Source organism: Callithrix jacchus, chromosome 5, assembly GCF_049354715.1.
Source record: "Callithrix jacchus isolate 240 chromosome 5, calJac240_pri, whole genome shotgun sequence".
Lineage (NCBI taxonomy): Eukaryota > Metazoa > Chordata > Mammalia > Primates > Cebidae > Callithrix > Callithrix jacchus.
This window is the reverse complement of record NC_133506.1, coordinates 12,074,132-12,100,906: the sequence shown is the minus strand read 5'-3', so window position 1 is coordinate 12,100,906 and position 26,775 is coordinate 12,074,132. Positions and strand designations below refer to the sequence as shown.

The 26,775-nt window shown below is 43.1% G+C and overlaps 1 pseudogene across 1 annotated transcript in view; it reads left to right on the top strand.

Moving 5' to 3' along the window:
• Positions 1-26,775, top strand: part of LOC118153470 (small ribosomal subunit protein eS4, X isoform-like) — a 65,421-nt pseudogene extending 38,646 nt beyond the window's left edge. The window contains exon 6 of the transcript XR_013535109.1: positions 1,197-26,775. The product of XR_013535109.1 is annotated as a small ribosomal subunit protein eS4, X isoform-like (transcript). The remainder of the gene's footprint in view (positions 1-1,196) is intronic.

Sequence of the window (26,775 nt, the reverse complement as noted above, 5' to 3'; positions counted from 1 at the left end):
CGATTATTTCCAGGGCTGCCTTGAAACATAAAAGATATTCAAAGCAAATCTGTTGGCAGTCAGCTTAATTCATGCAAGCATTCCATTGAGGCACTTATAGGGATGGCAGAAAATCAAACAATGGGATGGATACCCTGCCCTGGAAAGTGGGTTTCTTTGCTGATGCTGCTATTGGAAATAGTGCCATTAATTTTATAAAAGAGGTATCATATTCAGAAAGACTCTATCAATCACTGTAAATGCTTCGGCGCCTTTAACAATTGTAAAATGTGGAAGCCGAAGATGTAGGGGCCTGTTGGAGGGTGCCGATTCCTGCATCTGGGATGCAGATGCCTTTGAAGCTGTACCTCTCAGATGGCTTTGATCCTCCCACGCCCAGAGATAAAGACAAGACGAGAGAGGTGTTATTAGTGTTATTATTTACACTTAGTGGAGCTTACCTGTGGGGCCTATTTTGTAAAGTGCTTGAGTCGCTACTGATTTGTAAGTAATTTCACTTCTCACAGCATCACTTCTGGGTGGAGAAAGAAGGCTGGAGGAAACTCTGGAGATAATAACTTTTCTCCATGTTAGAGTGCTCATTAAGCCCGGCCTAGTGGGAATATGTATTCTATTTATTGTATCCTTTTACTGGAAATTATTTCTTTAGTAGAAGCTCATGTGCCTCAGTGACCTGGAATGGTGGTTCTTGAGTAATTTCTATCATTCTCCCCTGTTGAAAGCTTATGTATGGAGACCATCTGGGTAAGAGTCACAGCTTGAACAAGAGGACAGTGATTAGGGATTTCTAATTTTATTATTATTATTTTTAACATTTGTTGAGGTTGGTTTACAATCCAGGACATGGTTAATCTTAGTGAATGCTCCATAGGCACTTGAAAAGCACATGTATTCTGCTATTCTTGGTTTGTTTGTTCTATTAGATCCTGTTGGTTGAAGGTGTTGTTCAATTCTTCTATATCCTTATGATTTTCTTTCTTTCTTTTTTTTTTTTTTTAATTCTAGAGACAGGGTCTATCTCAGTTGTCCATACTGGATTGCACTGGTGCAGTCATAGCTTACTGTAACCTCAAACTCCTGGGCTCAAGTAATCCTCCTGCCTTAACCTCCTGAGTAGCTAGAAGTACAGGCTTGTGCTACCATGCCTGGCTAATTTTTAAAATTATTATTTTCTTCTCCTTCTGTGCCTAATGCAGCCATGGCTCGTGGTCCCAAGAGGCATCTGAAGCAGGTAGCAGCTCCAAAGCATTGGATGCTGGATAAACTGACTGTTCCTTGTCCATCCACCAGTCCCCACAAGTTGAGAGACCGTCTCCCTCTCATCATTTTCCTAAGGAACAGACTTAAGTATGCCCTGACAGGAGAGGAAGTCAAGAAGATTTGCATGCAGCTTTTCATTAAGATCGGTGGCATGGTCTGAACTGATATAACCTACGGTACTGTATTCATGGATGTCATCAGCATTGACAAGATGGGAGAGAATTTCTGTCTGATCTATAACAACAAGGGTCACTTTGCTGTACATCATATTATACCTGAGGAGACCAAGTACAAGTTGTGCAAAGTGAGAAAAATCTTTGTGGGCACAAAAGGAATCCCTCGTCTGGTGACATGATGCTCACACCACCTGCTACCCTGATCCCCTCTTCAAGGTGAATGATACCATTCAGATCAGTTTGGAGACTGGCAAGATTACTGATTTCATCAAGTTCGACACTGGTAACCTGTGTATGGTGACTGGAGGTGCTAACCTGGGAAGAATTGGTGTGATTACCAACAGAGAGAGGCACCCTGGATCTTTTGACATGATTCACATCCAAGATGCCAATGGCAATAGCTTCGCCACTCGACTTTCCAACATCTTTGTTATTTGCAAGGGCAATAAACCATGGTTTTCTCTTCCTCGAGGAAAGGGTATTTGCCTCACCATTGCTAAAGAGAGACAAGAGATTGGCAGCCAAACAGAGCAGTGGGTGAAATGGTCCCTGGGTGGCATGTTAGATTTTTGTACGTCATTAAAAATAATGTGGCATGATTGATAGCCAAAAAGAAAATAAAACAATTTTTTTTTTGGTAGAGACAGTGTCTTACTAAGTTTCCCAGGCTGTTCTCAAACTCAAGTGGCTCTCCTGCACTGGCCCCAAAGTGCTGGGATTATAGGCGAGTTACCATGCCTGGCTCCTTGTGGATTTTCTGTCTAGTAGTTCTATCAATTAATGAGAGAAGAGTGTTAAAGTCTCCAACTATAATAGTAGATTTGTCAGTTTCTTCCCTTGGCTTTTTCAGTTTTTGCTTCATGGTTTTGGAAGATCTGTTTTTGGTGCATACACACTTAGGTTTGCTCTCTCTTGTTGGTGGATTGAACTTGATCTATTATCATCATGTAAAGTTCCTCTCCATGACTGATAATTTCCTTGCTCTGAAGTCTACTTTGATTTCATATAGCCATTCTTCCTTTTTGAAATATAATACATACATGATATATCTTTTTCAATGCTTTTACTTTTTACTTAGCTATATCATTATGTTTGATTTGAGTTTTTTATAGACAGCCTATCATTGGGTAATGTTTTTAAATCTACTCAGCCAATATTATCTTATTTTCAATAAAATTTTTTACACATAATTATATGTATTTATGGAGTAAAATGTGATGTTCTGATACATAAATACACTGTGTAATGATCAAATCAGGCATATCTAACTACCTCAAACATTAATTTTTTCTGTTACAGGCACATACAAAATCCTCTTTTCTAGCTATTTTGAGACACTCTACTGTATAGTAGGACACCAGAACTTATTCTTCCTTTCTAATTGTAACTTTGTACCTATTGCAATTCTGTCTTTTAATTAATGTATTTAGTCCATTTACATTTAAAGTAATTATTGATATGTTAGAGTTTAAATTGTTTACTGTTTGTTCCCTGTTTCTTGTTACCTGGTTATCTTTCTTCTGCCTTCTTGTGGGTTACTTAAATATTTTTTAGAGTTCCGCTTTAATTTATTTATAATTTTTTCTAGTATGCCACTTTGTATAGTTTTTGTAGGGGTTGTTTTAGCTACTATTCTATTCATATGTAAGTTATCACAGCCTATGTCAGTGTCTTACCATTTCTATGGAAGGGCAGAAAGCTTACTTCCTTTTAATTCCTTTATCCTCTACACCTACAAAAATATAATTGTCCTAAGTATAACCTCTACATACCTATCAGAAAATGTATAATTTTTGCTTTAACCATAAATATGATTAAAGAACTAATGAAATGAAGGGTAGGATGTTACATTTACTTCTATTTTTACTGAAATGGAATAATGCCTTTTATTATCATTGTCTTTCTGTTTTGAGGGATTAATTTAGTCATTCTTTAAGGGTAGATGTGCTATCAATACAGTCTTAGTTTCTTTATGCCTGAGACTCTTTTCCCCTTACATTCCGGAAGAATAGTTTCACCATCTATGTAAGATTTGTGATTGGCAGGTCTTTCTCTCAGCACTTGGAAGATGTGCCACTTCCTTCTGGACTCCGTGGTTTCTGATGAGAAAGCTGTTCTTCACATTGATGTTCCTTTACAGGCCATCTGTTGTTTCTGTCCAGCTGTGACCTTTGTCTTCAGTTTTCAGAAATTTAATTATGATGTGTTTTGGTATAGTTTACGCTGGGTAAATTATTTTATTTGGAGTCTGCTGAACTCCTTGGATCTGCAATTTTATGTCTTTTGCCAAATTACATTTTTTTTTTCTATTGAGATGGAGTCTCACTCTGTTGCCCAGGCTGTAGTGCAGTGGCTCAGTGGTGTGATCTTGGCTCACTTCAACCTCTGCCTCCCGGGTTCAAGTGATTGCCCTGCCTCAGTCCCAAGTAGCGGGACTACAGGTGCACTGGATGGGTGGCTGGTTGCCAGGGGACCCGCTGGGACTACGCCTGGCTAATTTTCATATTTTTAGTAGAGATGGGGTTTCATTATGTTGTCCAGGCTGATCTTGGACTCCTGAACTCAGGTGATCCGCCTGCCTTAACCTCCCAAAGTGCTGGGATTACAGGTGTGAGCCACTGCGGTTGGCTGAAATTATCTCTTTCTTTTTTTTTGTTTTGTTTTCCGAGACAGGGTCTCACTTTGCCACCCAGGCTGGAGTGCAGTGGTGTGATCTTGGCTCACTGCAGCCTTGACCTACTAGTTTCTAGCAATCCTCCTGCCTCAGCCCCCCAAGTAGCTGGAACTACATGTGCACACCTCAATGCCAGGTGAATTTTTCTTTAGAGATGGGGTTTTGCCATATTGCCCAGTCTGGTCTTGAACTCCTGGCCTCAAGTGATCGGCCAGCATTGACCTCCCATCGTGCTGGGATTATAGGCGTGAGTCATTGTACTTGGCCTATGGGAAATTTTCAGCATTATTTCTTTGCATACTTTTTCCGTCCATGCTCTTTCTCCCTTTTTTTCTGGACTTTAATGATATGAACATTGGATCTTTTGTGATTGTCTCAGAGATATCTGAGGCTCTGTTCTTTGTTTTTCAGTCTATTTTCTCTTCATTGTTCAGATTGTGTATATGCTACTGACTTATCCTCAAGTTCACAGATTCTATTCCTGTCATCTCCACTCTACTATTGAACCCATTCAGTGAGTTTTTCATTTCGATTCTAGTATTTCTAAGTTCTAGAATTGCTATTTGGTTTTATATTTTGCTGAGATTTTCTATGTTTTTATTTGTTTTCAGGTGTAATATTATTGAATATATATTTTGATTTTTGTCCACAATTTCTGGCTCATAACCCTTGTAATTTCCTGAGTGGCTAGAGCAATAGGAGAATCTTTTGTTAAAACATTTGACCTTTTATCCTTGGATCTGAAACAGTTTTAGAATAGCTCCAGAGTTGTAAGGTGAACATGTCTTTTGTTATTTATAACAATCCCTTTTGACCACACTTGAGTTTGTTAATGAGGTGGCTTTTGGAGAGTCCCTAGATAACCACTGGGTGGGTGGCTGGTTGCCAAGGGACCCAACCTTGTGATTAACGGGTAGGAACTCACAGCCCATCCTCGACCTTGGGGGACAGGAGAGGGCCTGAAGTTTAAATTGATCCCAGTGGCCAATGATTTAATCATGCCTACATTATGAAACCTCCATAGAACTCAGACAGACAGGGTTTGGAGAGCTTACAGAAGCTGAACACGGAAGTTCCTGGAGAGTGGCAAGCCAGGAGAGGACATGGAAGCTACACATCCCTTCTACCTGGCTGTCCATCTGGATCCTTTGTAAAATCCTCTATACTAAGTGGGGAAATGTAAGTATTTACTCGAGTTCTGTGAGCCACTCTAGCAAATTAATCAAACCCCAGATGGAGATCATGGGAATCTGTGACTTAGAGCCAATTGGTCAGAAGTGTAAGGTACAATTAATACTATTAATACTTGTGACTGGCATGTGAAATGTGGGGGGCAGTCCCGTGGGATTGAGCCCTCAGTCTGAAACCATCCTTACAGGGTTAACAAGAATTACATGCTTGGTTCTGGATAGAAATATAGTTATAATTAAGATGTTTCTGGGGTCATGGGCAAGATGACCAAATAGGAACATCTCCAGTCTGCAGCTCCCAGCAAGATCAATGCAGAAGGTGGTTTATTTCTGCATTTCCAACTGAGGTACCTGGCTTATCTCATTGGAACTGTTTAGACAGTGGATGCAGCCCACGAAGGGCAAGCTGAAGCAGGGTGGGGTGTTGCCTAACCGAGGAAGTGAAAGGGGTTGGGGAACTCTGTTCCCTAGCCAAGGGAAGCTGTGAGGGACTGTGCCATGAGGAATGGTACATTCTGGCCCCGATACTACACTTTTCCCATGGTCTTCACAACTTGCATATCAGGAGATTCCCTTCAGTGCCTATGCCACCAGGTCTCTGGGTTTCAAGCACAAAAGTGGGCAGCCATTTGGGCAGTCACTGAGCAGGAGCTTTTTTTCATACCCCAGTGGCACCTGGAATGCCAGCAAGACAGAACCGTTCACTCTCCTGGAAAGGGAACTGAAGCCAGAGAGCCAAGTGGATCCCGCCCCCATGGAGCCCAGCAAGCTCAGATCCACTGGCTAGAAATTCTTGCTGCCAGCACAGCAGTCTGAAGTTGGCCTGGGACACTCCAGTTTGGTGGACACATCCACCCTAACTGAGGCTTGAGTAGGTGGTTTTCCCCTCACAGTGTAAACAAAGCCACCAGGAAGTTTGAACCAGGTGGAGCTCACCACAGCTTGGCAAAGCCACTGTAGCCAGACTGCCTCTCTAGATCCCTCCTCTCTGGACAGGGCATCTTTGAAAAAAAGGCAGCAGCCCCAGTCAGGGGTTTATAGATAAAACTCCCATCTCCCTGGGACAGAGCATCTTTGAAAAAAAGGCAGCAGCCCCAGTCAGGGGTTTATAGATAAAACTCCCATCTCCCTGGGACAGAGCACCTGAGGGAAGGGGCATTTGTGGGCATAGCTTCATCAGACTTAAATGTTCCTGCCTGCCAACTCTGAAGAGATCTCCCAGTGCAGCACTTGAGCTCTGCTAAGGGAGAGACTGCCTCCTCAAGTGGTTCCCTGACCTCTGTGCCTCCTGATTGGGAGACACCTCCCAGCATGGGTCAACAGACACCTCATACCAGAGAGTTATGGTTGGCATCTGGCAGGTGCCCTTCTCGGATGAAGCTTCCAGAGGAAGGAACAGGGAGCAATCTTTGTTGTTCTACAGCCTCCCTTGGTGATACAGGCAAACAGGTCTGGAATGGACTTTCAGCAAACTCCAGCAGACCTCAGCAGAGGGACCTGACTGCTAGAATGAAAACGAACAAACAGAAAGGAATACCATCAACATCAACCAAAGGACATCCACACAGAAACTTCATTTGAAGGTCACCAACATCAAAGACCAAAGGTAGATAAATCCACAAAGAAGAGGAAAAACCAGTGCAAAAGGCTGAAAATTCCAAAAACCAGAATGCCTCTTCTCCCTCAAAGGATCACAACTCCTTGCCAGCAAGGGAACAAAACTGGACAGAGAATGAATTTGATGATTTGACAGAAGTAGATTGCAGAAGGTGAGTAATAACAAACTCTTCCGAGCTAAAGGACCATGTTCTAACCCAATGCAAGGAAGCTAAGAACCTTGAAAAAAGGCTAGAGAAATTGCTAATTAGAACAACCAGTTTAGAGAGGAAGATAAATGACTTGATGGAGCTGAAAAACACGGCACAAGAACTTTCTGAAGCATACACAAGTATTAATGGCTGAATTAATCAAGCAAAAGAAAGGATATCAGAGATTTAAGATCAACTTAATGAAATAAAGTCTGAAGACAAGATTAGAGTAAAAAGAATGAAAAGGAACAAACAAAGCCTCCAAGAAATGTGGGGCTATGTGAAAAGACCAAACATACGTTTGATTAGTGTATCTGAAAATGATGGGGAGAAAGGAACCAAGTTGGAAAACTTCTTCAGGATATGAACCAGGAGAATTTCCCCAACCTAGCAAGACAGGTCAACATTCAAATTGAGGAAATGCAGAGAACATCACAAAGATACTCACTGAGAAGAGCAAGCCCAAGACACATAATTGTCAGAGTCACCAAGGTTGAAATGAAAAAAATGTTAAGGACAGCCAGAGAAAAAGGTTGTGTTGCTCACAAACAGAAGCTCATGATACTAACAGAGGATCTCTCAGCAGAAACCCTACAAGCCAAAAGAGAGTGGGGAACAATATTCAACATACTTAAAGAAAAGAATTTTCAACCCAGAATTTCATATCTGACCAAACTAATATTCAGAAGTGAAGGAGAAATAAAATCCTTTACAGACAAGCAAATGCTAAGAGATCTTGTCACCACTAGGCCTGCCTTACAAGAGCTCCTGAAGGAAGCACTAAATATGGAGGAAAAAAATCAAAACCAAACAAACCAACAAAAACCCACAGGTACCAGCCACTGAAAAAACACACCAAATTGTAAAGATCATTGACACTATGAAGAAACTGCATCAACTAACAGGCAACATAACCAGCTGGCATCATAATGACAGGACCAAATTCACATATAACAACATTAACCTTAAATGTAAATGGACTAGATGCCCCAATTAAAAGACCCGGACTGGCAAATCAGATAAAGAGTCAAGACCCACTGGTATGCTGCATTCTGGAGACCCATCTCATATGCAAAGACATAGACACTCAAAATAAAGGAATGGAGGAATATTTACCAAACAAATGGAAAGCAAAAATAGCAGGGGTTTCAGTCCTAACCTCTGATAAAACAGATTTTAAACCAACAAAGTTCAAAAAAGATAAAGGGCATTACATAATGGTAAAGAGATCAATACAAGAAGAACAACTAACTATCCTAAATATATATGCACCCAAAACAGGAGCACCCAGATTCATAAAGCAAGTTCTTAGAGACCTACAAAGAAACTTAGACTCCCATACAATAATAGTGGGAGACTTTAACACCCCACTGTCAATATTAGACAGATCAGTGAGAGAAAACTAACAAGGATATTCAGGACTTGAATTCAGCTCTGGACCAAGCGGACCAAATGGACATCTACAGAGCTCTCCACCCCAAATCAACAGAATATACATTCTTCTCAGCACTACATTGCACTTATTCTTAAATTGACCACATAATTGGAAGTAAAACACTCCTCAGCAAATGCAAAAGAATAGAAATCATAACAGTCTCTCAGACCAAAGTGCAATCAAATTAGAACTCAGGATTAAGAAACTCACTCAAAACTGCACACCTACATGGAAACTGAACAACTTTCTCCTCAAAGACTACTATTCTGAAAAATTTTGAATAATGAAATTAAGGTAGAAATAAGTTCTTTGAAACCAATGAGAACAGAGATACAATGTACCGGAATCTCTGAAACACAGAGAAAGCAGCGTTTAGAGGGAAATTTATAGCACCAAATGCCCACAGGAAAAATCAGGAAAGATCTAAAATCGACACCCTAATATCAGAGTGAAAAGAACTAGAGAAGCCAGAGCAAACAAATTCCAAAGCTAGCAGAAGACAAGAAATAACTAAGATCAGAGCAGAACTGAAGGAGACAGAGACACAAAAACCCCTTCAAAATAAAAATCAATGAATCCAGGAACTGATTTTTGAAAAGATTAACAAAATAGAGACTGCTCGTCAGAATAATAAAAAAGAAGAGAGAAGAATCAAAGAGACACAATAAAAAATGATAAAGGGGATATCACCACTGACCCCACAGAAATATAAACTACCATTGGAGAATACTATAAACACCTCTATGCAAATAAACTAGAAAATCTAGAAAAAATGGATAAATTCCTGGACATATACACCCCCACAAGACTAAATCAAGGAGTCGAATCCCTGAACAGACCAATAACAAGTTCTGAAATTGAGGCAGTAATTAATAGCCTACCAACCAAAAAAAGTCCAGGACCAGATGAATTCACAGCCAAAGTCTACCAGAGATACAAAGAGGAGCTGGTACCATTCCCTCTGAAACTATTCCAAATAATAGAACAAGAGGGCCTCCTCTCTAACTCATTTTATGAGGCCAGCATCATCCTGATACCAAAACCTGGCAGAGACACAACAACAAAAAATTTCAGGCCAATATCCTTGATGAAATAAATGTGAAAATCCTCATATGCAAATGAATAAACATAATCCATCACATAAACAAAACCAATGAAGATTGACCTTTGATAAAATTTAATACCCTTTCATGCTACAAACTCTCAATAAACTAGGTATTGATGGAACATATCTCAAAATAATAATAGCTATTTATGACAAACCCACAGCCAATATTATACTGAATGGACAAAAGCTGGAAGCATTCCCTTTGAAAACCAGTACTAGACAAGGATGCCCTTCTCACCACTCCTATTCAAGATAATATTGGAAGTTCTGGCCAGGGCAATCAGGCAACAGAAAGAAATAAAGTGTATTCAAATAGGAAGAAGGGAACTCAAATTGTCTCTGTTTGCAGATGACATGATTGTATATTTAGAAAATCCCATCATCTCAGCCCAAAATCTCCTTAAGGTGATCAGCAACTTCAGCAGTCTCGGGATACAAAATCAATGTGCAGAAATCACAAGCATTCATATACAGCAATAATAGACAAACAGAGAGCCAAATCATGAGTGTACTCCCATTCATAATTGGTATAAAGAGATTAAAGTACCTAGGAATACAACTTACAAGGGATGTGAAGGACCTCTTCAAAGAGAACTACAAACCACTGCTCAAGGAAATAAGAGAGGACACAAACAAATGGAAAAACATTCCATGCTCATGGGTAGGAAGAATCAATATCATGAAAAGGGCCATGCTACCCAAAGTAATTTATAGATTCGAAGCTGTCTCCATCAAGCTACCATTGACTTTCTTCACAGAATTAGAAAAAACTACTTTAAATTTCATATGGCACCAAAAAAGAGCCTGTATAGCCAAGACAATCCTAAGCAAAAAGAACAAAGCTAGAGGCATCATGTTACCTGACTTCAAACTATGCTACAAGGCTACAGTAACAAAAACAGCCTGGTACTGATACCAAAACAGATATATAGACAAATGGAACAGAACAGACGCCTCAGAAATAACACCACACATCTACAACCATCTGATCTTTGTCAAACCTGATAAAAACAAGCAATGGGGAAAGGATTCCCTACTTGATAAATTGTGTTGGGAAAACTGGCTAGCCATATGCAGAAAACTGAAACTAGACCCCTTCCTTACACCTTACATAAAAATGAACTCAAGATGGGTTAAAGATGTAAATGTAAGACCTAAAACCATAAAAACTCTAGAAGAAAACCTAGGCAGTATCATTCAGGACATAGGCAGGGGCAAAGACTTCATGACTAAAACACCAAAAGCAATGGCAACAAAAGCCAACATTGACAAATGGGATCTAATTAAACTAAAGAGCTTCTGCACAGCAAAAACAAACAAACAAACAAAACCTATCATCAGAGTGAACAGGCAACCTACAGAATGGGAGAAAATTTTTGCAATCTATCCATCTGACAAAGGGCTAATATCCAGAATTTACAAAGCACTTAAACTAATTTACTAGAAAAAAACAACCCCATCAAAATGTGGGTGAAGGATATGAACAGACATTTCTCAAAAGAAGACATTTATGCAGTCAACAAACATATGAAAAAAAGCTCATCATTGGACATTAGAGAAATGCAAATCAAAACCACAATGAGATACCACCTCATGCCAGTTAGAATGGCAATCATTAAATGTCAGGAAACAACCGACACTGGAGAGGATGTAGAGAAATTGGAATGCTTTTACACTGTTGGTGGGAGTGTAAATTAGTTCAACCATTATGGAAGACAGTGTAGCAATTTCTCAAGGATCTAGTTCCAGAAATACCATTTGACCCAGCCATCCCATTACTGCGTATATACCCAAAGGATTATAAATTATTCTACTATAAGGACACATGCACATGTATTTTATTGCAGTACTGTTTACAATTGCAAAGACTTGGAACCAACCCAAATGCCCATCAATGATAGACTGGATAAAGAAAATGTGGCACATACACACTATGGAATACTATGCAGCCATAAAAAGGATGAGTTCATGTCCTTTGCAGGGACATGGATGAAGCTGGAAACCATCATTCTCAGCAACCTAATACAGGAACAGAAAACCAAACACCACATGTTCTCACTCATAGGTGGGAGTTGAACAATGAGAACACATGGAGACAGAGAGGGGAACATTACACACTGGAGCCTGTTGGGGTGGGGAGCCAGGGGAGGAATAGCATTAGGAGAAATACCTAATATAGATGATGGGTTGATGGGTGCAACAAACCACCATGGCACGTGTATACCTATATAACAAACCTGCAAGTTCTGCACATGTATCCCAGAACTTAAATTATAATTTAAAAATTAAAAAAAGAAAGATAATTATAAGTAGGCATTGGTCAGGCTGCACTCTGGCCCACTTCTTTGGGGCTGCTTGCTAGCTGAAAGTCACACACTAGACCATTTGCATCCCCATTGTTTCTACAGATGGGACTTCTGATGTTAGAATCATAAGACTTTTGTTTAAGAATTGCTTAAGATGTTCTTCAGATCCTGAATTCCAGCAGGCATGGCTGACACCAACCAGTTTTTTAAGACTCCCACAACAAGGAACCAGATCTGCTTGAGAAAACAGTTTCTTATCTCCCTGTCCCATGGCTTTACCCTGTACCCTTCAACCATTCAATGATTCCCCAGACCTCAGCCCACTCCAAATCCCTAAAAACCTCTGGCCCCAAACTCATCTTGAAGATGGATTTGAGTTTTTCTTCCATCTCCTCATTTGGTTGCCTTATGATTAAACCTCTTTCTCTGGCAATTAACCTGGTACAGTTACCAACCTGTGGAGTCTGATGCTATCTCCAGGTAATGAGTGTCAGAACTGAATTAAATTAAGGGATAGTGTGATCCCAGCTCACTGCAACCTCTGCCTCCTGTGTTCAAGTGATTCTCCTGCCTCAACCTCCCAAATAGCTGGGACTACAGGCAGGTGCCACCACGCCTGGGTTATTTTGTATTTTTAGTAGAGATGAGGTTTCACCATATTACCCAGGCTGGTCTCGAACTCCTGACCTCAGATGATCCACCCAACCTCGGCTGCACAAAGTGCAGGGATTATAGGTGTGAGCCACTGTGCCTGGCTGGAGACACTTTTTTCTTTTCTTTTTAAATTTATTATACTTTAAGATCTGGGATACATGTGCAGTTTGTTACATATGTACACATGTGCCATGGTGGTTTGCTGCATCTATCACCTCAATCCTAACTCTTCTGTTTCAGTGAGGTTTCATCTTGTTTAGGTTTGATGCCTAGGATCTGGTTGACTTTTTGGGCATTTGTATCAATAACAGTTTCGTTTTTCTGAGGCTTCCAAATTCTGTCGTGTTTTGTTGTTGTTGTTGTTGTTTTTCCTGCTTTGTTCTTCTGGTGCTGCTGGGATCCACACTCAGACTTTGCTGGTGCTGTCTGGGGGTGGAAACACACTGTGGAACCTCAACAGAGAACAGGGAGACCCAGAGCTCAGCTGATGTCAACCCAGCTGGTGGATCAGATGGGCTGCAGGGACTCAGGTTGTGGAGGGAGCTCCTAACTCAGGCTCTGCTGGGCTCTCCCTTTCCTTTGGACCGAGAGAGCAGGCTTCTCTTGGATTATTTTGTCTATTCCTATTGCTGGTTCCAGGTTGCAGGCCCCTGGGGCACCCAGTCTGAAAGTACATGGGAGATAAAAAGGAAATCTAGGGGACTCACCAGACCTCTCAAGTCTTGAAGCTCCTAGCCAGTCTGCCCTCCTTCTCGTGACTTTCGAAGTCCTTGTATCATGGTCCATTGACTAATTAGCAGGGGTTTAGTTGTTTAGAGGGGAGCAACAGGGAAAAATGATTCTATGTCACCTTCTTCTGGAATGGAAAGCCCATTTGGATGACTGATTATTTAAAAAAATAAACCAGAAGAACAAGTATTCACCAATGTATTTTGTTTGGTAAGCAAAATGTAGAGCCCAATAGAGGAAAGCAGTAAGAAAATTTCTGGTTGGTGTTATAGCTTGAATTGCATCCTCCATATAAGATGTGTTGAAGTCCTAAATTGAGAAGGTGGTGTTATTTGTAAATAGGGTCATTGGAGATGTAATTAAGTTATGATGAGTTCACAGTGAAGTAGGATAGGTGGGCCCTAATTCAATGTGATCAGTGTTCTTGTAAAAAGAGGACATTTGGACACAGACAGAGAGGGAAGATGGCCATGTCGCAAGATTGCTGGTAGAAATGAAAACTGGACACCCCAAAATGAAAGTCTCAGAAACAGCCTCTTCTTCAGCATGGGCTGTAGAAACCAGAGTCCCTTTTCCTCCAACCAGCCATAAAACCTAAAAATAGTCTAACTTTCCATCTCCCCCTCTGGCTTTTGGTATAAAAACTGGCCATAAGGACATTTTTGACTTATCTCATCTGATAAGAGCTTACAAGGTCCCCATTCCAGAGATAGCCCTGCCCCACACCCAGAGGAAGGTGATATGGCTTGGCTGTGTAAATTACCCCCCACCCAAATCTTATCTCGAATTGTACTTTCCATATTCCCCATATATCATGGGAGAGACCTGGTGGGAGGTAATTTAATAATGGGGGCAGTGACCTCCATGCTGTTCTGGTGATAGTGAGTGAGTTCTCATGAGATCTGATATTTTATAAGAGGCTTTCCCTTCTTTCACTTTGCACTTCTCTTTGCTTTGCCATGTGAAGAAGGACAAGTTTGCTTCCTCTTTCACCATGATTATTAGTTTCCTGAGGTCTCCCCAGCCCTGTTGAACTGTGAGTCAATTAAGCCTCTTTCCTTTATAAATTACCCAGCCTTGGGTATGTCTTTAATACTGTGAGAGCAGACTAATACAGAAGGAATGTTCTGCAGAGAGTTCAAGAGGAATCTAAACAGCAGGCCTTGCTGAGTTTCCCCACTCAGCCTATTAACATTACATCTTATCCTCTTTGCCCACTTACGTTTCTACGTAGCTGCCTACAGTTTGTTAAATGGGCAGTGTCCCCTATATCTTTGGGTCTTCATTTTGAAGGCTCCTGGGTGATACAATACTATGACCAAATAAGTTTGGATGCCTTTTCTCCTAATGAATCTCCCTTTTGATTTCCATTGAACCTTCAGAGCACAAAGGGGACGTTCTCCCTAGGCCCCTGCAAGCCAAGGAACTCCAAGGATTGCTGATTCTGTGGAGCAATTCTCCACACTTCTGGTAACAATCAGCAATCCTTGGAGTTTGTGGACCAATCCTTGGTTCTGCGGACCAGCACGTTGGTTTCAGACTTCTAGCCTCCAGAGCTGTAAGGGAATAACTCTGTGTGGTTTTAAGCAACAACATTGTTTGTGGTACTTTGTTACAGTAGCATTAGGAAATAGGTGGAATTGGGAACAGTGATCTGGTATACTTAAACATCAGAGAGACAAACATGGAGACAGCACGCATCACACACTCAAAGCCGGCGATCCATTTTCTAGGCACATATTCCCATAATGGGACAGAGAACTGACGGCAAAGTCTAGCAGGTGTGGAGGCTGCACTGGAAGCACCTGGATGCCTGGTTTCAACTGCCTGCCCTTGAGTGGGCCACATGGCAACAAGCATCTCCTGGTAATAGTGATGGACTGAGGCCAGACACCCCCTTCTTGTTGGCTGGGCAAACTGTCATCCCCTTAGATTACAAATGGTTAGGATGAAGTATTTACCCAAATGACGTTGCTCAGTGTGGGGGTGTGGCATAAGGTGGCTAACTTATTTATTAAAGCTGATTTACATGGACTAATTTTGGCCTCCAAAAAGAAATAGTGAGGTCCTAGCTGTAGTACCTGCAAATGCGACCTTATTTGGAAACAGGATCATGGAAGATGGAATTAAGTTATGAAAGTTACTGGAAACTAACTTCAAATGAAGAAGTAGGCCAGGAAAAATATGTCCCCTAACCACCATCAAAAACAGGAGCATGCACATTTATTTCACCCTTTACATTTTTTTCCACAAGTATTTTTGCTTTGAATCCTCACTTTAGAAACTGATTCTCCTGAAAGCTAGGTGACCTTTCAGGGGCACTCTCTGCTAACAGGTGAAAATCTGTCACAATTTATTACTTTATCAGTTAAAAGGTTCACTCAAATAAATCGCAGAGATTCTTAAAGTTGCTACAGAATTAGGGCACTTTTTGGGTTCTGACTTGGAGGGAGGAATTCCAGACCACAGACACCCCTTTGATGTGAGCATTTACACAGAACTTGCTTGGATCTGACTCTGAAAAATTTAGGACCACCCGGGGCAGATGGAAGAAAGCATTTAATGAGCACCTACTGTGTTCTAGGACCCATGGTAGGTGCGTTTCAGGAAATCACATCTGTTACACTGTGGTCCTGTGGCAGAGACATATACAAAAGGGGTCATTTCAAATAGAAAACATCTAGTTAGGCTTCGGTGACCCAAACAAAAATTTTAAAAGAACATGATAGCTCCTTCTCTTAGAAGCCCAAAATCTACTTTGTTGGAGTCTTATGAAACGAGCCTCCCCCACCTTTTTTTGGGAAATGCAGTGACCCCAGGAGACTCCCAAGCAGGAATAAATCCTGGCTCAGTAGATCTTTCATCCCCTGTAATGAATTCCTCAGGCCCTGCCAGTCAGAGAGCAGCATCGGCTCCCTGAGAGGCTTGTTCTCAGGACAGAGTTTCATTGTATTCAACACTGCGATCTTCCTGCCAAAAATTAATCCCACAAGCTGCGTCCTGAACAACACCCACCCGCCATGCAGTCTGAGCCTCTGTCAGACTTTTGAATTTGAAGAAGTTGGAAAGATTTGGAAGCGGGGGTTACTTTCTTAAGCAGGACAGATGCATTGAGACCACCTTGCCAATCATAAATGAAGACCGACTTTAGTTCCTCAGTCATCATTAAGCAAAACCACAATCGTTTCTTAACAAGCCCCTGACTGTCATGTTCTCTGTCCAGGTGAACGGATTACCTTCAAGGAACTGGACTGGTCATGTGTGTGTCCTGCATGTCATCCTTTTCTGGCTCTCATTGTCGCTGTGTGACTAGTTGGTTCTCATTGTCATTGTGTGATTCAAGTATCGTGACAAGCCCTGGGGAGAGCGAGGTCATCTTCTGAGATAAAACACCCAGCAGGTACCTCTAGTGGTGGTGGTGATTTTTTGTTTGTTTCTTTTTTTCCCACTTAACCAGTGTGCGAGATGGTGGTGGTTTTTAACTGACAAATAATAGCTGTATATATTTAGAGGCTGCACTGTGGCTAGAGGACATCATGCTAAGTGAAATAAGCCTCCGGCAGTTGCTACAGCAGGTGAGGCTCTGCGGGTTCTCAAATAACAGTTACTATTTATATGTCCCTGAAGAGTCTTCCAGATTTGGGAGCTGCGGGTGAACAGTGTGAGCAATCGCGAAAAATCTGAGCAGCTGCAACTTGCACCTTGCCTGGGCCTGGCTCCTTCCTGCAATATCCCCCCGCACCACCTCTCTCCTTTATCTGCCCCCCATCCCTCTCCGGGCCAGAGTCGGGGAATTTCTGCAGCAACTGAGTGGTTAAAATCTCAACATGGGAGTTTAAGGTCCTTGTCAATCACATTCTAATTTTGACCTGGGCAGGTGTGACGCATGGGTCCTCCTCTCCTGCCCTACCCAGATACATCATCCCAAACCAACACCAGGCTGTCACCCACTCAAATACCTCTGAAGTGGCGTAATTGTCTAAATAGAAAATCCAGACTCTCTAGCCTGGCATTCAAACTTGCCTACTCCCAGCCCTTCCCCAGAAAAGACCCTAATGTAGCTCCAATGGGCTTTCCCATTTATTTATTTATTCATTCATTCATTCAGAGCTGGAGTCTTGCTCTGTCATCAGGCTGGAGTACAGTGGTGTGATCTTGGTTCACTGCAACCTCCACCTCCTGGGTTCAAGTGATTCTCCTACCTCAGCCTCTGAGTAGCTGGGACTGCAGGTGCCCACCACCATGCCAAGCTACTCTTTGTATTTTTAGAGAGACAAGATTTCTCCATGTTGGTCAGGCTAGTTTCAAACTCCTGAACTTCTGACCTCAAGTGATCCACCTGCCTCAGCCTCCCAAAGTGCTGGGATTACAGGCAGGAACCACTGTACCCAGCCCCACTTACTTTTTATTTTAAAAACCACACTCCTTTTTCAAAAGTTACTAGAGACATGTTAGTTGCCAGATCCCAAAGCACTGCCCAAGTTCTAGCCTCTGTATTGATTGGCGCCAGGCAGCTGCTGACCTCTCCTGCTTTCCTAAACATCTCCCTGCTTTCCTTCCACTCCACTATGCTCTCTACTCCATCTGCCTCTTCTCTAGCCCCTCTTCCTTCTCCTGTTCACTTAACTTGGATTTCATAAGAATCCTAGTGATCCCAGCTACCATTCCTTGGGGTCTGCCCTGATGCCAGGCATTGAAATCAGGGCTTAACAAACACAATCTTATTTAATTCTCATAATTGCTCTGTATAGGAGTTTCTATCACTATGCCCAATTTACAGACTAAGGAATTAAGTCTCAGAAAGATTCAGCAATCTATCCAAGGTCATACATCTAGTTAGGGGAGGCCAGAATAGGAAGTTAGTATTTAATGGGTACAGAGTTTTCATTTGGGAGGATGAAAACGTTCTGAGGTGAATGGCAGTGATGGTTGCATAACCGTGTGAATTGACTTAAGGCCACTGAACGGTGTACTTTAAAATGGTAGCTGGGGCTGGGTGCGGTGGCTCATGCTTGTAATCCCAGCACTCTGGGAGGCCGAGGCAGGTATATCATGAGGTCAGGAGATTGAGACCATCCTGGCTAACACAGTGAAACCCCATCTCTACTAAAAATACAAAAATTAGCCAGGCATGGTGGCAGGCACCTGTAATCCCAGCTACTCAGAAGGCTGAGGCAAAAGGATTGCTTGAACCCAGGAGGTGGGGGTTGTGGTAAGCCAGTATCATGCCACTGCACTCCAGGCTGGGTGACAAAGCAAGACTCCCTCTCCAAAAAAAAAAGGTAGCTGGTGCAAAATTGCATGCCTGTAATCTCAGCTACTTGGGAGGCTGAGGGAAAAGAATTGCTTGAGCCCAGGAGTCCAAGACCAGCTTGGGCAACATAACAAGACCCCATCTCTTAAAAAGAAATGGTTGACTTTTACATTATATGTATTTTTACCACAATAAGAAAAAGAGACACAATGTTATCTTGGCAGCAAGTTGTACTGAAGTCGGGGAGTCTGGGGAAGAGAGACCACCTTGGTGGGGTGGTCGCTGCAAACATCGCAAGGTGGTTATGGAGGCGCCAGGCCATGCCTGCTGACCAGGGACAGTGGTTATAGATGGTGGGGGAGAGAAGTAGGGGCTTGAGTCCAATTCCACCACTTTCTAGGTTGGAACCTTGGGTGAGTCATTTAACCTTTCTGCACCTTCCTGTGCTATGCGTCCCCATCACAATCGGGGCTTTGTTTAATGCTTGGCACCCAGTAAGGGCTTTAGTAAGTGGTAGCTCTTGTCACCCCAGCATATCCTGGTACCATGTTGCTCAAAATGTGGCTGGGGGACCAGCTGCCTGGATGTCCGCTGGGAGCTTGTTAGAAGTGGGGATTTGTGAGTCCTAGCCCAGACCAACTGCATCAGAATCTCTAGGGGTGGGGCCCAGGAGTCTGTGTTTTCACAATTCCACCAGGTCATTCTCTCTTCCTAGTCAAAGTCTGAGAAGCCCCGAGCTGGTAGCACAGATGTTGTGGCAACCATCACTCAGGACTAAAGAGAAATTAAGAGTCCAGGCTTAGCAATAGCTTGTAAATGAGACTAATCTCTGGAGATCAGAACTTGGCAAACAGCAAACTTTACAGCCCCCAAGGTAAAACTTGGTTTTATCACAATTCTTGAGGCCGCCAGCTCTGTGATGGATTGTGTCTATGTGATCTGTCCATCACAGGGAGAGAACTGACTCTTGGAGGAGTTTGCATTGTGCTGGTCCTAGACATTGTGCGTCAGTGGCATAGGCAGAGGGGTTCTCGAAATTTGCCAAGCAGCTAAGTGAATCGATTGTCCCCAGTGGGGGGCCTGTTCCCAGAAGGGGTGGTAAGGGAGGGTGGGAGGCCGAGATAAGGTGTCCATTTCACATTGATCTCAGGGAGTGAGAGTTGAGATATGGTCTCCTCATATCGCTGGCGTGGAAGAAAGAGCAACATGGCAACAATGAACACTGGCAGTGGCCCTGGGGAATTTGGCCTTGCTGGGTGAAGTAACCAGAATGTATGTTGCTTTTTGAAGGGATACCCAAGGAGCGCCCGGTCCTCAGACCTCCCTTGCTCCGGGATGTTTACCTGGAAGAACGAGAGGGCCCAATAACAAAGACATTGGGTGCACGCCTCCAGGCCTTAAGACTGACTGTATCTCAGCTGCTGCATCTCCGGGGGCTGAGATGTTGAGAAAGTTGGAGGGAGCTTACCCAGGATAAGAGAGAAGACTCCAGACTACACAAGCCCTGTTCATTTAGAGTGAGTGGTGCAGAGTCCATGCATAGAGGTTCAAGGGCAGATCTGTGGTCCCTGGCGGAAGGCTGAGTGTCCAGCTAGGACTCCCAGTGCTGGTGAGATTTCTGGGGGAAATTTCAGGGTGCATTTTGCAAAGGACCCACCTTCTCTGGCATGAATGCCTGTTGTCAGAAGAGCTTGCTGTCATTGGGTATCCGCAAGCAGAGTCTATTCCCAGCCACAGCCCCTGTCCCTCAAGCCCCATGACAGGGTCAAAGCATTCACATTCTCAGGGAGGGCATGTGGCAAATGAGAAAGACTGGCTGGGGGAGCAGTGGATGCAGGGATTCCTGAGGCATCATTGGCTGAGGGTGGTCATGGGAGGCCTCAGAAGATGTTTCACATTTCTCTCCTCTCCCCTCCACTCCCCTCCCCTCCCTTTTCTTTTTTCTTTTCTTTTCTTTTCTTTCGAGACTGAGTATTGCTCTATCATCCAGGCTGCAGTGCAATGGTGTGATCTTAGCTCACTGCGACCTCCACCTCCCGGGTTCAAACAATTCTCCTGCCTCAGCCTCCCAAGTAGCTAGGACTACAAGCACACTCCACCATGCCTGGCTAATTTTTGTATATTTTTAGTAGAGATGGGTTTCACCATATTGGTCAGGCTGGTCTCAAACTCCTGAGCTCAGGTGATCTACCCACCTTGGCCTCCCAAAGTGCTGGATTACAGGTGTGAGCCACCACACCCAGCCTAATTTCATTTTTTGATTGAGGTGAAATTCACATAACATAAAACTAACCATTTTAAAGTGTACAATCCCATGGCATTTAGTACATCCGCAAGGTTGTGCAGCCACCACCTCTATCTGTAAAGGTTTCAAGGCTGCCTAGCACGGCCAGAGCAGGTGCTGAGGGAAGGGAGTGAGGTTGTCTGCATGGGGAGTGAGAGGCAGGCCTCAGAGGATGTGGTAGATGTGGCTGGGGAGAGGAATGCAGATGCGGGGGTGCGGGTCAGAGTCACAGCCTTGAGTGTGGAAAGGTTGATGAAAGAGAGAGCAACCAAGGCAAGTAGAAGACCCCCCAGTGAAAGCCAAGAGCCTCTTACATCAGTGGGAGGAGGAAACAGGCCAGGGTCAGAGGCCCACACAGGCCCAAGCAGGTCTGCTGTGAGACCAGCCTTCCTTCCCTCTGTGCTAGTCTGAGGGTGTTGGGGGAGGAGGGTGCTGATGCCTGGAGGGACTTTCTCAGCTGCTAGGGCTGGCTCGGTTACTTCCTGCCAAAGTCCTTCGTTCTCCATTTCCTTAGCTATAGAGGACCCCACCACTGACTTCATTCTTCAAACTTCCTTTGAACAGAGATGTGCTTTGTGAGCCCCATAGAACAACAGTGGTCCCTGTGGTTCCCGCAGTCAGAAGAGACCTGCACCTGCCCCGGGCCTCAGACTTTGAGGCTCCTCGCTGGCATTCCCCCCAGGGAGCGAGGGGCCCATTGGCCCAGGGCACATCTGGCCAGACCTGCCCTCTTCCTTCTGCCCCTGCTCCGGGTACTTGGGGGGCTAGCATTCCCAGCCCCAAAGCCCCAGGTATGCTTTCCAGGACTGCCATGGCTGCCTCCCAGGGCCTGTCCTCCCAGGGGACAGCATTGTCCTTGTGTACAGCCTTTGCCTTGGGGGTGCCCAAGTGTCAGTGTTTTTGGGAGGGTGTGGATAGAGCTGGGATGTGCAGTTTGGGGTTTCTGGTGTCTGGTGCCCTTCAGAGGTTGGATGAAGGAAGGGGGCAGCCGGGGGCTTCTCCCCAGGCTGCCATGTCCTGGTGTGGAATTCTGAGAGTCCAGCAGCCCTGCAGGGCTTCATGAGGGTATATTTATTGGTGGAGGAGGATGGACATGTTTTATTTAACAGTCTGATAGCCGAGTTTATCATTGTAAATATCTAGATGTGTGGTAGCCACTCACTGAGCCTCTTGCTCTGTGCCCTGCCCATGTCAGGAGGAGCCCTGCCTGCAGCCTTCTCACCAGGCTGGACTGTGCTGGGTCCAGGCATGACTTTGAATGCATTTCTTCACTTTAGAGCCTGCAGTATGGTGGCAGGAGATCCTTTCTTAGAAGCAACAAACCTGTATGATGAATTCGGTAAGTGACAGCTTGGTCGACCTTCCTAGCTCCTTCTCCATCACTCCCTTGTACAGCACCTTTGCTGTACAGACAGGAATACAGACGTGTGTGTGTGTGTGCATGTGTGAGTGTGAACAGTTCCCCTCACATCCACCTAGGAACCCATTGTGTGTGCTCACATGTTGATAAGCCCTCTGGAAATCTCTAGAAATCCCCATCCAGCCGCAGGCTTCGATTCCAACTTCCCAGAGGACCCTGACCAACCACTGTACTGTAAACAACGTGACAGTACCGTAAGCATCATCTCCACCCCTGTCACCAGCCTCCCCACCCCCGCTGCCCCATCTCAGACATTGCCAGCACCCTCACCACTGTCATTACAAATTGCACGTCATTAACAAAGACCTATTAGGGCATCTACTTTGTGCCAGACACTGTTCTAGACACTTAGGGTACATCATTGAACAAAACAGTCAGTTCCCCTATACAGCTTACATTTTAGGGGAAAAAGGAGAGACCCAATAAGCCATAATAAATAAGGAAATTAAAATGTTAGAACCTGATAAACACTATGGAAGGAAGTAGAGATGGGGAGGGTGAGGCCAGTGGGCAGGCTACAGTTTCATACAGGTTGATCAGGGACACTTGAATCAAAACGTAAAGGAGGTGAGAGAGTTGGCAGTGCTAATTCATATAATTTACCGAATGCTTTTTACACACTTTTTTTTTTTTTTTTCCACTCAGTCCCCCAGGCTGCAAACTTCACTCCCAGGTTCAAGCGATTTTTGTGCCTCAGCCTCCTGAGTAGCTGGGATTACAAGCCTGCATCATGTCCGGCTAATTTTTGTTCTTTTAGTAGAGATGGGGTTTTGTGCAGATCAGTGAGTGGCTACCACACATCTAGACATTTACAATGATAAACTCAGCTATCCGACTGTTAAATAAAACATGTCCATCCTCCTCCACTAACAAATATACCCTCATGAAGCCCTGCAGGGCTACTGCACTCTCAGAATTCTGCACCAGGACACTGCAGCCTGGGGAGAAGCCCCCGGCTGCCCCCTTCCTTCATTCAACCTTTGAAGGGCACCAGACACCAGAAACCCCAATCTGCACATCCCAGCAGACCATGTTGGCCAGGCTGGTCTTGAACTCCTGACGTCAAATGATCTGCCCACCTCTGCCTGCCAAAGTGCTGGGATTACAGGCGCGAGCCACCGCACCTGGCTATACACCCACAGTTTTATGAAGAGGCCTCTGGAAAAAAACTGAAATGGCAAAGACAAAACTCCATCAATAGCGTTTTAACTCATAACATTTCAGGGTGCTACGGAGAAGCGTCGCCAGGTTTCTTTTACAATGCTGCCCCCTAGTGTTAAGTAAAAGCAGTGCAGGGTCAAGACATTCCAAAGTGGTCAGGAATTCAAGATCCCACCGTGGGTGAGAATTACCCACCCACTCCCAGACAATAGCACAGTAAATGTTCCAAAATATAGAAAAAAATATAATGACACAAACATGTTTTAAGCTAAAAAACCAGCCAAGGCCAAAAGCAAAAGGTACAGGACCAATCCAAGAATTTCACAATTGGCAAAAATATAAAAGTATATTTTATTAATTATACTAATAATTTTTATGTGGGTTAGTGATGTTTATGTAATACATTTTAACCAAATAGAGTTTATACTTTGGATGCAAGGGAAAACTATCATCATGGTCATATTAAGAAAACCCAGAAAGGGCTGCTCTGCTGATGGAGTAGAAGTCATTCTTTTATTCCTTTACTTTCCAATAAACTTGCTTTCACTTAAAAAAGCAAAAAGAAAGAAAACCAAAAGAACTGCACCATAGGCTAGGCGCAGTGGCTCATGCCTGTAGTCCCAGCACTTTGGGAGGCCGAAGTGGGAGAATCACTTGAGGCCAGAAGTTTGAGACCAGTCTGGCCAACATGGTGAAACCCCGTCTCTACTAAAAATACAAGAATTAGTTGGACATGGTGGCGTGTGCCTGTAATCCCAGCTACTCAGGAGGCTGAGGTGGAAGAATTGCTTGAACCCAGGAGGTGGAGGCTGCAGTGAGCTGAGATCACGCCATTGCATTGCACTCCAGCCTGGGAGACAAGAAGAAAATTTTGTCTAAAAAAAAAAAAAGAACTTCAGTATCAATGAGAATTGGAGGAATTATCACGTACTGTGCATTTGCTGTGTGTCAGGTACTGTGTTGGTGCCTTCCATTCCTTCCTTCTCAATTAAACTTTACAGTGTTCTAGGAGGGATGTATTATCACATTTTATCTGAAGCTCAAAGAGATTATGAAGGCCGGGTATAGTGGCTCACACCTGTAATCCCAGCACTTTGGGAAGCTGAGGAGGGTGGATCATGAGGTCAGGAGATGGAAACCACCCTGGCCAACACAGTGAAACTCCATCTCTACTAAAAATAGAAAAAATTAGCTGGGCATGGTGGCACACACCAGTAGTCCCAGCTTCTCAGGAGGCTGAGGCAGGAGAATTGCTTGAACCTGTGAGGCAGAGGTTGCAGTGAGCTGAGATTATGCCACTGCACTCTAGCCTGGTGACAGAGTGAAACTCTGTCTCAAAAAAAAAAAAAAAAAAAAAAAGAGAGAGAGATTATGAAGAGCCTATGGTTGATAGATGGGCACTGAAGCTGTAATTAACTGTTATCTAGTCCCTAATCTAAAATTCTGATAAAACAGTAGTGACGAACCTGTGCAACATAGCAAGACCCCGTATTTACTAAAATTAGAAACACTAGCCTGGCAAGGTAGCGTGTTCCTATCGTCCCAGCTATTTGGGAGACTGAGTGGAGAGGGTCACTCGAGGCCAGGCACCAGTGCACTCCAGCTTGTGCAACAGAACAAGACCTTCTCTCAAAAAAGAACAAGAAAAACAAATAGCTATGATGGAATCTGTCCTAACCAGATAGAAAGTATGTATTTTAAACCAAGAATCAACGTGCTACCCAATGTGGAGCAGAAAGGGAGAGCTGGACACATCTTTAGTGGCATAAAATACACGCATCTTCACCAAGGCATGAGCATCGTGTTCAATGGGAAAACACTGGAAGTGTCTCCATGTAAGTTTGGGATGAGACAAGCCATCCACTAGCATTATACTATTTAATATTCTGAAGTTCAATGCAATTAACCAGAAAAAGAATGACTTTAGAAGTTTAAAAATTAGAAAAGAGGAGGAGGAAAATCATCAACATTTGAGATGGTCTTACAACTATGTACCCAGAAAATCCAAGAAAATAAAATGAAAAAATATTACAGATAGCAAGGTAATCAGTAATGTGGCAGGTACAAAATTAACGTATAGAACAAATAGCTTCCAAATAGCAACTAGTTAGAAGATATATTGGAAGAAGAGGCCCCATTTACCATACCAGTCAAAAAGATGGAAGCTAGAGGCTTACATTTAATGTAAAACGCGATTTGCCTAAGACTTCAAAATGCTTCTGAGAGGTCAGAGACTTGGACAAAGGGAAAGGCAGACCCTGTTCTTGGATGGGAAAACTCAATACTGCCAAAATCTCCCCAAGTTAATTAAAAAACTTAGGGTGACTAGCAAAAATAAAAAAAAAACAATAGAAATTTGATTTTGAGGAGCTAGATTCATTGCATATAAAGTTCATGTGGAAAAAATAAACATTCAGGAATAGCTTCATGGTGACTACAATTAATGTCTTATATATTTAAAAACTGCTAATGTTATCACCACAAAGATGAGAAATATGTGAAGCAATGGGCATGTTGATTAAGTTAATTTAATCACTTCACAGGGTATACATATATCAAGGCATCACATTGCACCTCACGAATATGCACAATTATTATTTGTCATTAAAAACAGGATAATTAGGAAACCTCTAGGGAGAATAATGAAGGAGAGAACAGCACCACCAAACACTGGAATATGTTACAAAATTATAATAATTTAAACAGATAGGACAGATCAATGAAAGGTATTTGCAAAAGAAAGTTAAGGAATCAGGCCCAATACACAGGGAAATTTATTACATTATAGAGGTGGAGTTTCAAATCAGTAGGGGAAAAATAAGGATAATTGAAATAAGAGGATTTGGAGAATTGAGAGGCCATTTGAAAGAAAATGTGAAATTAGAGCTATACCTTTTATGTTACACTAAAATTAATCCTGGATGGGTTCAGACGTAACCTAAAAAGGAGTCATAGAAGCAAAAGAGAATTCTTTCATAACCTCAGAGGGACAAAGGCCTTTCAAAGTATAATACAAAACCCAGAAGTCATAAAAAATGATGGATCAGCTCCAAGCACCAGAGATAAGTGAGAAGCAAAAAGGACAAGTAAAGATGTGTGCAAAATGAGAAGAGGATGACCCCGTTAACATGATTTTCAGTAACAAAGTCAATTTCACATCACACCTGGCTGGGAGCATGTGAGGACACCCTGAAATGTGGGTAGAAATGGTAGAAGGAAATTGACATAGGGTTTGTTTATCTAAATATTTTTGGTTCGCCAGCCTCAGTGGCTTGTGTCTGTAATCTTAGCTACTCAGAATGCTGAGGCAGGAGAA